Raw genomic sequence first — 1,315 nt, 5'->3', positions numbered from 1 at the left:
TATATATATATATATGTAAATGTGTATTTAATTTTCTCGAAAAGTAACAAGGGATCGTTGAAATGTTGTTAGTAAAAGAAATGAGTTTAACATGTTTCAGAAGCATTAGTTTATACTTACTTCCTCATAAACATGTAGACGCAAGCTAATGTGAAACATCATTATTATCGTAGTTGTTTTGTTAATAATAATAATGATGGTGATGGTGATGACGATAACAACAACAGCACAACAATAATAAAGAAGGAGGTAGAATGACTGTTTCTTGCTGATGCGTTGAGGCTGAGGCATCACTGGTGTTACCTGGAAGGTGATAAAGTGTGGAATCCGCTGGCAGAGGAATTATTTCCGCGACCAGCTTCTTTGGAGCGATTTAAACCCGGTTTCATTAAAAGACGTAATCTGACTGAATGGCAAAAGGAGTGTCGGCAGGCACTTTTGCTTATCCACAAGACGGGCAAGGCCGGCAGTGGGAACACCACCTAGGTTTTGTATAGAGGGATGGTAGAGCACAAAAACGACGACACTCTAGGAGGAGCTCTGGGGTTCGATGAGAACCAACTCACCAACCTGTTCAAAAATACTTTCAGGCCAGGGTATTTGGATAATTACCAAAAATCCCTGACCTGGCAGTGTTACAGGAATGCTTTACCTGTTCGAGATAAGTTATCCAGGCACAGAATGTCAGTACCAACGACATGTCTAAGATGTGGGCTGGACGATGAAACCGTCCAGCATGCCTTTGTACATTGTCAGGAGCTGTCAGGCTTGATGATTTACGTCGAACACGTGTTGTCGCATTTCGGAAGAGTACAGCTATCGGCTGAATCTATAATAAAGATTGTACCGCCCACTGGACTCTCAAAAGAAGATGAGATATGTTTTTTCTGTACAGTTGCTGTGCTGAAAGAATGTGTGTGGGAGACTAGAATGGAAGGACTTGTGACGGGATCCTTCATCTCTGGCCCTGGTTTGCTACAATTCTTCAGATATCATCTGAAGAGCAAGATAGGGCTGGAGAAGAGGATCCTGTCGCGAAATGTGTTTGAGGAAAGATGGAAGGCTATGTTAAGAAAAGTGGGTGCAAGTAACCCTACTTAATCCGCATTGGAAAAAAAAAGAAACAGGTAGTCGCTGGACCTTTGAGGCAACCGGGCATAATCCCCTCCTCTAAAAGGAAAAAGACTATAATTAAATCTAATTATTTCATAAATTTTTAAAAAAAAAAACAGAGCATCATTCGAACTCACTATAATGTGTTTTTAATGTATTGTCCTGTATCGTACCATCTGTGTATGACATTTATTGTCCTAAT

General features: G+C 40.5%; 1 long non-coding RNA gene across 1 annotated transcript in view; it reads right to left on the bottom strand.

Moving 5' to 3' along the window:
- The window catches only part of LOC128249914 (uncharacterized), a 23,063-nt gene that overhangs the window by 10,948 nt on the left and 10,800 nt on the right, over positions 1 to 1,315 (bottom strand). The gene's annotated exons all lie outside the window — the stretch shown is intronic.

The sequence above is a fragment of the Octopus bimaculoides genome, chromosome 18 (assembly GCF_001194135.2).
Source record: "Octopus bimaculoides isolate UCB-OBI-ISO-001 chromosome 18, ASM119413v2, whole genome shotgun sequence".
NCBI classification, from domain to species: Eukaryota; Metazoa; Mollusca; class Cephalopoda; order Octopoda; family Octopodidae; genus Octopus; species Octopus bimaculoides.
The sequence above is the reverse complement of the archived record's forward strand: the minus strand, read 5'-3'. Positions and strand labels throughout refer to the sequence as shown.